This window comes from Mastigoproctus giganteus, chromosome 8, assembly GCF_048544385.1.
Source record: "Mastigoproctus giganteus isolate SK-2022 chromosome 8, ASM4854438v1, whole genome shotgun sequence".
Classification (NCBI taxonomy): domain Eukaryota; kingdom Metazoa; phylum Arthropoda; class Arachnida; order Uropygi; family Thelyphonidae; genus Mastigoproctus; species Mastigoproctus giganteus.
The window spans coordinates 90922259-90936325 of NC_143582.1; the positions used below are offsets into that span (position 1 = coordinate 90922259).

The 14067-nt window shown below is 33.2% G+C and overlaps 1 protein-coding gene across 4 annotated transcripts in view; it reads left to right on the top strand.

Annotated features, from left to right (window-relative positions):
• The first annotated feature begins 206 nt into the window (after positions 1-206).
• The window catches only part of LOC150081714 (protein strawberry notch homolog 1-like), a 374252-nt gene continuing 360391 nt past the window's right edge, over positions 207-14067 (top strand). The window contains exon 1 of one of the 4 annotated variants that reach the window (XM_090378820.1): positions 207-305. The gene's annotated coding sequence lies outside the window, so the exon portion shown is untranslated. The other 3 variants (XM_090378821.1, XM_090378819.1, XM_090378818.1) reach the window with 3 other exon arrangements.

The window sequence follows — 14067 nt, forward strand, 5'->3', positions numbered from 1 at the left end:
GAAAAAAATGACAAAATAAATGAATAAAATTCATTTCTGTAATCTTCTTATCTATTATGGATTGGTAGTACCGTACTTAATTATTTATTTAAAGTTGTGTGCAAAAACATTTGCTAGTAAAAATTCTGTTTTTAGATTCAGGAGTAAATTTTTGTTTCCTAAAATGACACTAGAGCTTTTGCAGTCATTTCGTACTGAGACATTCCGTATGAAGTTATCTGTTGTGTTAGAAGTTTACAGCGTTACTTAATATGAAAATGAGACCGTTGGGAACCCTATGAAATCATTCGATATTTTAAAAAGAAGTACGGTGAAGTTTAATCGGGAATTAAGTAAATAGCATGATCTTATTTGTATATTTTCTAAGAAACCCGTGACACATAGGGTGCGAAACTAATTCTTCTTATGACCGGCTCCTCTTACACAGAATGGCGGTGTTTGGTTGGGGTAGTTGCCGTTGTTTAATATCGTTTATTCACTGTAAGCGTGTGAACTCAGTGTCTGTTGTATGTAGTGTTCGGTGATAGCAGGGTGTTTTGAGTAAGCATATTTGTGTTATATTGTGCAGAAAACTTAGGTAATATAGTAGTTTTTAATGGATTTTCGTATTTATTTCTGTTTTAAGAATTTCCACAGCTGCCTGCGTTCCACTTTAAAACTTCTTAATCTCATCTGTACCATCCATATTAATAAAAAATCGTCATTTAACACGTGTAATTCTCTCTATAGGAACAGTAAATTTTATAATAAATAAATTTAGATCGAGGTTTGGATATATATTTTTTCCGTATTATTTGTTTATTTATTTATTATTTCTTATAAAATAAAATACCAGTGATTTTTTGCGGAATTTGCTTCTTACTTTTGCCGTTTAGGAGGACCTTGCTATACTTTTACGACATCAAATGTTATTTGTTTCTTCCTTATATAATTTATTTTAATCGTAGCATTACTGATGCAATTTTTCCGTCGTGTTGGTTATATTGTAGTACCTGCCGATCGTTACGTTTAATGCAGTGATATAATTTGTATTGGTTCAGAAAAATAGTTGGAAATTGCATACAGACCGATCAAAGAATTTTTTTTTTTTTTAAACTGGCAATTTTAAATAAATTTTATCGTACAACCACATAAATTGAACAGGACTGTGATACAAGCCACAGAAGAAGGGCAGCAGTTTTGAGGTTTTGTAAGCTGATTATGCAGATATGATTTGTAAATATTACAGACGACCAAATGGTGATATTTCAGAATATATATTACAGCTTGTTAAAATGTTTAGAAGTATATATGGTGTTCGTATATTTGCCCCTGAAACAAATGTGATGAACAATAAAAATACACAACGGTTTCATATCATCTGCTGTGACAATTATAACCCATGAAACAACGATTAGTAGGTCATTCAGTTAAACACTAGGATAAAATATCATTAGTATGGTGGGAAAAAGAGAGAAGAAAATACATTTTCGAATGGTTTTTATTAAGATGTGTCTATATGTTGCACTCAATTGTGACAGTTGAACAAATCGTTTATTCTAAAAGTTATTATGAATACTCCTCCTCGTAGAACACATTATTTTGGGATGGATTAGTGGGGTGACCCAGGTTGGTGTCCAAGCAGACTGCTGGAAAATAGTAAGGAGCAAAAATAAATTTGCAAATCTTACATATTTCAGCAAACAAAATTGTTTAATTTACAGTTAAGATATTTTTCAGCAGAATGAAGTAAACTGGCCTAATAAGAATTTTCATGATGGAAAATCTACTGCTGCTTTCTGAAGAAAGAAAGAAATTTAAAAAAAATAACCTTAGTTGAAAACTAATAGAACACAAATATTCAGTTTAATGATGAAAGAATTTATTGTCGTGTATATCATTAAATGTTGTGCATGACAAACTTGTTATAATTGGGACATATGGCCACTTCAGAGAAGGGTAAAGAGTAAATAAATTGATTAGACTTAATGATGTCATGTTTTTTGTTAGTGAACAATCAAATTTAATCCTTTGTAAGCCTAATTGAATTGAAATTGGATAAAATACACTGAATGGAATAAAATAATAGTGCAGTCACTTCATGAAGAAATTTACATCCTTTCATGGATGTAAAAAAAGGAGGGAAGGAAAGACTCATTAAGTGCTGGGATGAATAAGTGATTATTCCCCCTCACCTCCTTTTTGTTTGGTTTGTACCCTAATGTTTCATTTGGTAATCTAGCTGTTGGTGTTGGGTTCTAGCTGCTACATTTAGAACTGGTTCTGATGAGGTGTGGCAATAAAGTTCCTGGCCTGGTATATAAAAATAATACAGAGCGAAGGAGTTCAAAAATATTTTTATCACCACCTGATTGAATGCACTTATTACACCACACCATTCTAAAAGTTTATGCTGATGCTAGATCAGGTGGATGGTTGATCTGTATAATGCTATCTTTTGTCAGAAATGTCTTTGCAAGTGAAGAATGGGCAGGGACATTTTCATGCAACAAGAACCAGCTGACTTTCTCCTAAAATTATGTCCTCACCTAGGAAATGCATTCAATAGTCTTTGAAGCACCTATACGTAGAACTCAGCATTAACTCTCTCCCCTTCAGATACAAATTCCTTGCGAATCACACCCTGTTTTTCAAAAGACATGATTAGCATAGTCTTGATCCTAGTCTTCTTTAAACAAAACGTTTTGGGCCTTGGTGGTGATTTGGAAATCAACTGCATGCTCTGGCTCTTTGTTGTACTGAAACACCCAACACTAGTCTCCAGTGACAATACAGTTGAGGAAATTAGCAGCCTTGACAAGTCTGGATGAAGTCTTTGCATGGTTACACTCTTTGTTGCTTCTGCTGATCCATGAGACTGTGGCACAGATTTTCAATACAGTTGCAAAAGGTTGGGAAATTATGGCAAGAGATCATTGTCTCCTTATTTACATCCAACTCATCAGCCATCATTCTGAGGGTAAAACAATGAGCTCTTGCCATTATTTCCCAACCTTTTGCAACCCTGTTTTCATTTCGAGAGGTTGATGGCTGTCAACTTCTTATGTCATCGCGAATCGCCTCATTTCCATCTTTGAACTGTTTATATTGTTTCAAACACACTGGTACAACTTAATATTTCATCACTATAAACAGTTTAACAGATTTTCCCAGTTTAAAGCAAAATTTGATATTCATTCGTTGCTCCATTGCAAAATTGTGTCATGGAATGTTAAAGCTACTGATGAAACTGTCATTACTTGCAACCTGTCAGCCTACTAGACAATCTTTGTATCATCATCTGTTGGAAGAAGTTTGAACAACAACCTATCACTTGAATTTATTTTCATACTCATTGAACATAACTAAAAAGCACCAGTCTGGGAACTTTATTGCTACCCTTCATATTTCAATGCAGTTTTCTTATCTAATTTTATATATCCATCAGTAAATTGCAGGAACTATTCCTGCACCGTAGTTCCTTTGTAGACACATTATTAGACCTGAAGGTAGCTTTCAATAGAATCCCAAAACATTACCAAAAATAATTTTTATTGAGTAGGTATTGACGATTTAAATAGCATTTTAGTAAACTTATGTAACCTCATATGTTGTAAAGGAGTGTATCTTCTAGTTAGCTTTAGTTTTTTTTTTTTTTTTTTTTTTGTCAGATGCTCATTCATAATATACCATGTTAAGACTACATGTTGTTCTGAATTAAACTCCTATTATTTTTTTGTTTAATTACCACATTAATATATGTCCTGAAGCTATTTTACTTTTTGGTAAAGTGTGATTGTGGTATTTCCCCTTAGTATTTTGGCAAAAAATTTGTATTCCTAAATTCTTTTATAGTTCATATAAATTCTGTTCCTTTTTTTACATACTGAGATAGCAATTTTCTTTTCCAGTTAGCTATTTTTTAATATATTTTTTTCATATTTAATTTGTTAAAAAATAGTGTTATCTCATTTAGAAAATATTACAAGAAATATTAATGTGCAAATCAGTCTGTTTAATCATGTGGAGATCATTTTGACCTCCAAAGTATTACTTAAATTAGCTTGATATAGAATGTAACTTAGTTTCTGCAGCATTTAGTGCTTGTAATCTAGCCTTAAATGCCTTTAAAGAAAAGTTTTTGTCCAAGTTTTGCTATTAACCTTAGTTATAGGTAACTGTTATTAGATTTTGAAATATGACTGATTGCATGAGACAGATTTTTATTCCAAAATTTAAATGCTTACATTACAGCTGTTTTTGAATGTTTTTCATTTAAGCTTGTCAGAAAGAATTAATAAAGCAACACTAATATATATGTATTTCTTACAAATACGAATTGGTATACATGTATATCAATGCTAGAAGTATAGTATAAATTTGATGAATTTGAAGTGTTGGTGAAGTGAATTTGAAGTGAATTGTTATGTATAAATAAAGTTTAATATCATTTCGAAATATAATTTATTATAAATGTATGTAAGTTTATGTTCTACATTACAAAAAATTATATTATCCCAATTTGTAGTGTATTATGAAAAAAAATTGAACTTTTAAGCAAATTTATTAAAGCTGAATAAGATGCAGCAACACATCTAAAGAAAATGACCAGCTGAGTGGCTCAAGTGAAAATGTTCAAGTAAGCTCTCATGCAATGAGTGCAGAACAAAACTCCAAAGAATAAACCCCTACACAAAGAACATTTAAAGCTATATATAATTATGTATTAAAACTGATTTAATGAAAATATAAAGTAGGGTTTAATGCATTCCACCACACTAAGGGTGTATTCATATTCCATGGCATTAATGAAAGGTTAATAGTTATTGAAAAAAAGCTTTCATAGGATAAGTAGATGTGTTTGTTCAACATCGTCCAAATCTTATATCCAGTGGATGTTAGCCACCATAATATGACTAATCAGTCCTTCAGGAATATCAGCCTTTTCCATTTTCTCTTTTTAGACCTTCAGTCTGAGTCAGAGAAAACCAGCTTTCCTCTAACAGTGCCATTGCTCTCCCTTTCTCTTGGTTTTGTTAGCACTATTACCATTCATTTTTGCTTTGAATATCTGTTTAGCTAATTTTCCCTTTCTGTGTTACTGGATATTGTTCTCCAAGGATTTTTTCTGATTTCCTTATTTTTAATATAATCCTGCAATTGCTTGCATCTGTATTTCTGTTTATATTTCTTAACCATTCACTTCTACTTGGTGCATCAAAACTGTTACAGCAGCTTTGTACATTGGAGCTGTAGTCTAGTGGTCAGTTGTGTGGATGCATAAGTACACGTGCCTTGAGTGACTGGGGTTCAAGCCTGTGACTGCTGAATACGGTGCTGTTTCTTGTATTCTGTCTATCTTGTAAACTCCTCTGACCGTTTGGATGACGAAACGGTCAGAGGAGTTTATACCCCATCTGTTTATACTCTGGTATAAACAGAAAATTTATTTATTTAACCAATGAAGTTTTTTGGAAAATGCAGCAAGAAATTTTTTAAAATGGGAATTTTAAAAATTATTTTTAATTCTGAAACTGCATTAGATGATAAGTTCAAAAATCAGTTTTAGAAACAACAGGTTTGTTATGAAAAAAATATATATATTTCCCTGACTGCCTTAAAGGCAAACTTTTGGCTGAGAAATGTGCAAAAACAAAAGCAAATTGAAACTCTGGAAAATTAAATGGTGGGTGATTTTTTTTTTTTTTTTTTTACTACATTTTTCCAAAATGGAGTGCAAAAAGAATTTTTTATGCCTGTGAAAAAATAATAATTGATACAGTTGGGGACTTTTACCATACTTAGGGAATACTGAAATTTTCACATTGTTTTGAAAAGTCACAACAAAATCATTTGATGATAATCGATCAAAGTGCTCACTCAAAGTTTAAAACTCTTGTCCGATGACAAAACCAAATAGTTCACAATAATGCCCTTGAGCACAATGTATTCATCCTCTTGGTGATGTTATTAAATGAAAAATGATATTAATAATTCTGGTTTGACTCACGAATAAACAATTTCTAAAGAGCATAAATCCAAGCTCCGTCATTGTCATGCAGAGGACTAGAATCCTGTCAGTAAAGACGGAGAATCCTGCATAGTGCAATGTTATTTTCTCATATTTTTCAATATATGATGCGAAATGAAGTTATAAATAACCTACTCCTATACTAAAATGTAAAAACTTATTTCAGGAATTAAGTTTTTGTTATTATTATTTTTTTTACATTTCTTATCCGGTTCTTGGGTCTGTTGGTTAAAATAGGCTGAAAACCTGTATTATATACAGCCAATTTTGTCATTTTGGCTAATTTCTTTTCTTCTCACAGTGAACAAATTTTATTAGCATCATGTGCTTCCTGCTTTACTTATTCTGTTGATTTTTTTTTTGTCACTAATATTCCATCTTATTAAAGACTAACTTGTTCTAATCTTTGGTTATTTGCTCTGCCCTCAAAATTTTCTTCCCCCCCCTCTCTCAGCTTTCGTTTAGATATTTTATTATGTAACTAAATTACATATCAAAATATCTACAACCTTTATTTAATTTATTCTGAGTTTCTTATGGTCCTTTCAAGCTATTATTTCACATCACACATAACGATGCTCCAATTCTTACATCTCCCACATTAAACTTTGTTATTTTTTTAATAATAAGCAGTTCCCATTGATGCCAGAGGAGCCTTTATTGTTAAAAAAATATATACTGCTCTTAATAGCAATTTTTAGGAAAGTATACAAGACAGATACAAATAACTGAATTTTAAAATGCCATTGGGATGAATTATTAACAAATTTCTCTGTACCAGATAGATGTAATCAATCATATGGCATCTGTCAGATTAGCATTAGCATTAGTAGAGGCATTTGATGCAAGAAAGCAAGCTTATGCAGCATCAGCCAAAAAAAAAAAAACCACTTCCACTTCACCCCTCTGTTCGTTCAAAATACCTGTCCAGCTGAGCCTTAAACTTATTTAGGCTATCAACCTCCACTACAAGGGATGGAAGTCTGTTCCACCAACCAACCACCCGCTGGCTAAAGGCAAATTTCCACACGTCTATCCTACATCTGTCTTTCCTCAATTTGAATTATGCCCTCTCAGGTGATTTTTCTGAGCTAGAGGAAGAATCCCATCAGCATTGAGCATGCTTAAACCATTCAAGGCTTTATACACCTCTATCAGATCACCTCGCTGGTGCCTAGTCTCCAGACACTGTAATTTGCAAAACTTAAGCCTTTCTTCGTAAGAGCACCCCTTTGTTCCATTCACTAATCTTGTTGCCCTTCTCTGTACTCGTTCCAGCAGCTCTACATCCTTCTTGAAATGAGGCCTCCAGACCTGTATACAGTACTCTAGGTGTGGCCTGACCATTGCCTTATACAATGGAATAATCACCTCCTTATCCCTGCTGGAAAAATTCCTGTATATCATTGACAATACTCCATGAGCTACTCTTGCAGCCCATCTGCACTGCTCAGAGAACTTCATATCTGCCTGCACAACCACCCCCAAGTCCCTTTCATTCTCTACCACTGTCAGTGTAGTACCACAGAGTTGATACATTGCTCTGGGGTTGCTGTTTCCCATATGTAGTACTTTACATTTGTCAATGTTAAACTTCATTTGCCACCTCTCAGCCCATCTGCTCAACCTTTCCAGATCCTGTTGCAGCAGCATAGTGTCAGTAGTGTCCTTGACAACCCTGCCAACCTTTGTATCGTCTGCAAACTTGGACATTAAGCTTGATATACCATCATCAATATCATTTATAAATACAGAAAACAATAATGGACCCAACACTGAGCCCTGAGGGACTCCACTAATAACATTAGTCCATGATGAGCAGTGTCCATTGATTACCACTCTCTGTCTTCTCCCCCTCAACCACACCTTTATCCATAGCAGCAATTTGCCTCCAATGTCACACTGCTCCAATTTGTGTAGCAGTCTTCCATGTGCAACAGTATCAAAAGCCTTTCTAAGATCCAAGTATATAATATCAAAGTTATTCCCTGCATCCAGTTCTTTTGTGACTGCATCATAGTATCCAATCAAGTTGGTCAGGCAAGACTTCCCCTTAACAAAACCATGCTGTGTCTGAGCTATAACTGAAGTCTTGTCTAAATGATCCTGCAGTGCTTCTTTAACCAGTGCCTCCATTAATTTTCCTGGAACAGAAGTTAAGCTCACAGGTCTATAATTACTTGCGTCAGCCTTTGATCCTCCTTTGTGAATTGGGGTCACATTTGCACATTTCCAGTCTATGGGTACCTCCCCTGAGTCCAAGGAAGCTCTCATAATTATGGCTAAGGGTTTGCTTACTTCCTTTGCTGCCTCCTTTAATATACCTGGATAGATCCCATCCACCCCGGGTGCCTTTCTTGAGTTTATCTTCAACAGTTTCTCCTCCACTTTACTCCCAGATGCCAAACAAAACCTCTCATGATTTATAAATGGAAATGAAAATAGAAAATACTATATCATCATTTAGTGAAAATTAATATTACTATTAGTACCAGTTAAATGATGCAATGTAGCACCAGCCAAAAATAAATACATAAGTCAAATCTAAATTAAAATAAATTAAATAATGTCACTTCATCATTTACCTGTTTCTTTTGTATTTATCCAATCCATCCTTAAAATAAATAAACTTCCAACCTCCACATGAATAAATGGAAGTTGATTCCAACACTTGGTCACTCTGACTAAAGGTAACTTTTTGGATATCCAGTCTACAGTTATTCCTTCTAAATTTAAATTTATACCCCTTATGTATGCTGTAACTAAGAATAAAAATTCCTTTGGCATTTAGTTTATTCAAACCTTTCAAGGCCTTGATGTCTTGAATCAGGCTACCCCATGAAATCCTGGTTTCCAAAGAGTGTAGCTTACAAATTCAACTCACTCTCTGTACAAAGCTGGTATTAATATTAGTATTAGCAACATGATCTAAGAAAGCAAAGCTTATAAAACACTGCAAAAAAAAAAAAAAAAATCCTTTCAATAATTTGTCCAAATCTTCCTTAAATTTAATTAAACCACCCAACTCCAAAACATTAGGTTGAAATTTATTCCACCAATTGAATACCCTTTGGGTGAATGTAAATTTCCACACATCTATTTTGCAATTATCCTTTTCTAATTTAAATTTATGCGTCTTATGTATGGTTCATCTGAGAATGTGATAATGATCTCTTTGTACCTGCTGCTAGAGTTCTTGTACTTCATTGTCAGAACCCCGTGGGCTGTTTTGGCAGCTTGTTTGCACTGCTCAGAGAATTTCATATCAGACAGTATAATTACCCTTAGATCTTTTTCATATTCTGCTACCTTGAGTTTGGTAGCACTCAAATGGTATGCTATTCTGGGATTAATGCTGCTCAAATGCAGTACCTTGCATTCATCATTATTAAACCTCATTTCCTATTTTACAGCCCATCTGCTTGTTTTATCTAGATAATCTTGAAGTAGCACATTGACCACTATGCCCCACCTTTATATCACAGCAAATTTAGATACCTAACTTGAAGAATACCTACATCAATGTCAATAATGATATCAAAAACAATAAGGGGTGACCAACCCATGTGGAACCCCACTCATTACATTGGTCCATGAAGACCAGAGGCCATTTGTAACCATTTGTTTTTGTCCATATTAGCAAGTTGATTAGTGAATGAAACAAAGGGTTGCTCTTAAAAAGAAAGACTTAAGTTTTGCAAATTACAGTGTCTGGAGACAAGGCACCTGTAAGATAATCTGATTGAGGTGTATATAGCCCCAAATGATTTGAGCATGCTCAATGCTGATGAGATTCTTCCTCTTGCTCAGAATAATTACCTGAGAGGGCATAAATTCAAGTTGTGGAAAGGCAGTTGCAGGATAGATGTGCAGAAGTTTGCCTTTAGGCAGTTGGTGGTTGATTGCTGGAACAAACTTCCATCTGTCGTTGTAGAAGTTGATAGCTTAAATAGCTTCAAGGTAGAACTAGACAAACATTTGGAGCAAGTGGATGGGTAAAATGAGAAGGGTTTTTTTTTGGCTGATGCTGTATAAGCTTGCTTTCTTGCATCATATGCGTTTGCTAATGTTACATTGGTTACTATTTGCTCTTATTTATATGACAATTACTGTTGTACAGTATTAAAGGCTTTACTAAAATCTAAGTACAGTAGATGCTGCTTATTGAGATCACTTTGGTACCCTTGATAACAGTAATGAAGAAACAAGAATGCAGCTGTTCAGCATAGTTTATTGATGCACAGCAAAAATGTGTACATAAGATGGTGTATGTTGACAGAAAGAAAATGTTAAAATCAAGCAATATAAAATACTGCAATTGACTATCACTATTTCTTCAAGAAAGTCATCATTAAAAATGAAACTGTTGTAATGTTTCTGGAAATCCATACAAACCATTAAAATCAAGAATTAGAAAAGGGTTAATGCTCTACTGCAAAACAATCAGATTGGTAGGAATACAGATACAGTACTTTGCTTCACAGAGTTATGCCATCCATAACCATTTGAACTGTATGGAACAACTACAGTAACTAGATTTGAAACATGCTGGATTTCAGTAACAAATCAGGATGTTAAATAATCACTTTCACTGCGTATGCATAAGCTGCAATAAGGCAAATAAGTGATAACATAAACTCAGGTGCCAATTACAATAAACAATTTTTTTCTATGTATAGATTGGAACTTCATAAAAGCAATACTGTTAAACAAATGATAGCATTATCCATGATCACAATAAGCAGTGTGCACTGTATATATTGCCAGAATTATTCTTTGCATCCAGTTCCTTTGTAACATCTTCATAGTAAGCAGATTAGTGAAGTGTGACCTTCCTTATGTTTTTGTGTTATTGCCTTATGACTACTTCATAACTACTCTCCACTTCTATCAAGATGAACTTGCATTGTTTCTTTATATTGATTACTTTATTTTCCTTGGTGCAGGGGTTACAGGTCTTTTGTTGTGCCTGTTTTACCTTTGGAACCACACTTGTGAATAGGGGATACATTTCTGTATCTCCAATTGTCAGAACTCTTAGATACTTCTGAATACAAGGACTCTGTCATTATCATAATGATGGCTAAATGTTTAATTACCTCTTTTGTGGCTTTTAATATAATTGGATAGGTTCAATCGCACCAGGCTCTTGTTCACTTTTAGCTTCAGTGATTTCTCTTCTGCCTTACTTTGTTATTATAAAATCATTTAAATTGTAATCAGCATTAGAAAGACTTCTGCTAATCCAGCTCTAAAAACTTTATGTGAATGTAGATGAAAAATATTCAATTTTTACAGAATCATCAACAGTTATACCATTCATATCCAGTTGTCCACTGTGATTTATTCCACTCTTAGCTTCAACATACACAAAGCATTCCTTGCTGCTTTTTTTTTTTTATTTATTTATTATTTTTTTTTTAATTTTTTTTTGCATCATTAGCTAGACTTCTCATCTACCTTATCCTGCCTAACTCCCTGAGTAACTTAATTACACACTGGAGGTACAGAGTTTTGCTTATTGTAGGACTCAGTATCCCCCACCCCCCAACAATTTATAATTATCCCATGAATTTTTCTTCTCTGCCATTGAACTCATCAGTTTATCTGACCCCTTTTGATCTGTATCTTGAACACTATTTCTTAGTTATATAAAATTCTTAATGGCCTCTACAATTACTTCCCTGAGCACTTCCCATTTGACATATTTTTAACATCATCAGTTAGTCACACCAGGTTTATAAAAGAGAAATTTTTCTGATCCCATCATAATAAACTTTGCAAAGACAAAAATCCTTCTCTTTACACCTGACAGTTTTTCTTTGAATAAATTTCAGTCACATCAGTAGCCTGTGATCACTGTCACTTAAAGGTACTTTTACTTGAAAATTCTTAATACATGATGAATCAATACTAATAGTGGGCTTTTTCTTATTGCCTCTCTAGCATTTTGGTGTGGAAAGTAGTCATCCATCAAATTAAAAAGTGTTTTGCTACTGAGTGAGCTGCCAGCTTACAAATTCCAAGAATACCTGGATAGTTAATATCTCCCATGATAAGACATTCTAATTTACTGGCCCTCTATATGCAATATTCAATTTGCAGCCTAACCGTTTTTTTACATAATGGAAAAAGTGTTATGCAAACGGTGGCATGACAGATGCTCCCATTTAATTACTATGCAGAAACCACAAGAAAAAAAAATCCAGAACTATTGTATTAAAGTTTGTATGCATTTAGAAAGCTAGAAAAATCTCAGATTTTTAGCCATTGATTAGAGTAACGTGAGAACGTTATTTTTGAAAGGCACCTGTCGAGTGCTGTGCAATCAATTCTTACGTTCTGAAATTCTGATATTTAATATCTTGCTTGAGGTATAAAATATTATAAACTGAATAAGTCAAGATAAACTTAATGAAACTTAAGCTAAAAAGCTTATCTATTTGTAACAAAAATAGAATGATGACAAATAAAATAAATAAATAAAAGTGATAAAACATGACTACACTAGGTGCCTTTAATAGTTTAATTTTTTTTAATGAAATTATGTAACACTGGAGCCATGATTTGTAATCATGCAAGACAGTGCTAGTCAGGAGTAGTGTAGTAGCATCTGCTAAATCAGTGGTAGAAAAAAGGAGAGAAAGAAATAATAGGATCGAAAAAAAAAAAGGTAGTGGGAAAATGGAAAAGAGGGAAGTGGAACGGAAGAAAGGAACAGGAATCGATTAACATTAACTAGTGGAAAGCTGTAAACCAGGGATGGGCAACCTGTGGGTTGGACCTGACCTACAGAGCATTTCACATGTCCTGTGGTGGCCTGCTGAAAAAAATTGTAATTTTAAGCATTTATTTCTTATTCTGCAGACAATATTTGCATCACTTTTAAAAATCAATATTTAGTATGTATTTTATATTCTGAAATAAAATTTTAACTTCTTTGACATAAGACTTTTTTTTTGTCATTTCTCTGAATATAGAAGAGGAACCACATACATTCATGTAAGCTTTCCCAACAATTATATTCCTAGATCAAGAGTATCAATAAATGTGAACAGATAATTTACAAAATGAAACAAAGATAAAGAATAAAAATTACAGATAGCTATGCCCAGCATTTTTGCCAAATACTGATATGCTTGCAGAACATTTCCAGTACTAGAAAATTAAAGCTGTATTTTATTTCTTCATTTCTTTTGGTATTATGAAATAATTTCATGTCATTTATATTTCTATTCCATTTGTGTTATTATTTTATTGCCATTTAAAACTCTGTAGTCATTTTTTAAAATTTAAACAATCCTACATCCAGAGCCATTCAGAATTGGGTAAATATTTATGACATTTTTTTCCTTAATTTGGACCTTAATTCCTTAATTTGTTTAATTAGTTTTAGAAGAATTAAAATTAAGTTTTCTTTGTTCCTTTGGAGAATTATTAAGAGGAATTGCTTCAGTTATGTTGAGAATGTCAAGAGCAGTTGCTGATGGACAATGGAGAATGTTTTCAATTAAAGATTAAATCTCTGTTCTAGCAAAACAATCAATAAATAAAATTATATTCATTCACAAAACAGTGATTTTGAAATTTTTGGTCACTGGAATTCTTAACCACAGTTTTGCTGGTGACACTACTTGTTCCACATTTCTGTTTGGGTAACCTTGCTTAACCCTGTGCAAACACATTGGTACATTTTCTTGACCAAAAAATCAAAAACAATGAAAAGAAATTAAATATCTAGAATTATATAGAAATAGAATTTTCCTATTATCATAATAGGCATGCAAACAATTCATTTTCAAAGGGGAAAAAATTAAAGATTTTTATGTAAACAACAGATTTTTCATACAGAATTTCTACATGAGAGAGAGAGATGTCATTTACAGAAAAGCATTTACTTTTAATGGAGCATGCTCCATTTTCACAATGAGTTGCCTGATATTGCCCTACTTCACCTTAAATATATTAGGTGGCATTTTTGACCTTGTATATGTCAACACCCAGGGTTACTAAATTGGATAAAGTGGAATGTGTGACGGACATAGCTTGGCACTTGA